The sequence below is a fragment of the Melampsora larici-populina genome (assembly GCF_000204055.1).
Source record: "Melampsora larici-populina 98AG31 unplaced genomic scaffold MELLAscaffold_125, whole genome shotgun sequence".
In the NCBI taxonomy this organism is placed as follows: domain Eukaryota; kingdom Fungi; phylum Basidiomycota; class Pucciniomycetes; order Pucciniales; family Melampsoraceae; genus Melampsora; species Melampsora laricis-populina.
Genome location: NW_006768889.1, coordinates 22,264 through 22,766, shown reverse-complemented (window position 1 = coordinate 22,766; position 503 = coordinate 22,264).

Sequence of the window (503 nt, the reverse complement as noted above, 5' to 3'; positions counted from 1 at the left end):
TCAGTTCTCGTGGTCCGCCAACCTGTGGTTGGCACAGTCATTTTGTCCGTGGCTGTCATCGAGGTAGTTCTGCCCACTCTATCTTTCCCGATTGGGATGAGCTGATAGAGTGTCGTGGTTTCTCTCTTGTTATTGGCTGAGTAGTCAAGGGGGCTTCTCTGCCATAGTTCCTTCAGGCGTGTTTTAATCACTTAGGGTTATGTTTCGTGGTTGCTCCCGGTTACTAAGGTTTTGTTATTGTTATAGTGGGCGATAAAAGGCTTCCTGGCATCTAGTGTTGTTGATTAGTACGGAATGCGAGACGTTCCAAAGTGACAATGCAAAATTTCAAAAATCAAAAATCACAATCCCCGGGTGCGAAATTCAAAAATCAAAGACAAAACTACAGAAAATACTCAAATACAGGGATAAAACCCCTGTACTGGGGTAAAAGTCATGGCAGAAACCCCTTTTTGCCCAAATTTCCAGTGGTCAACACTGTTTTCATTGCATTGTCACCTTTC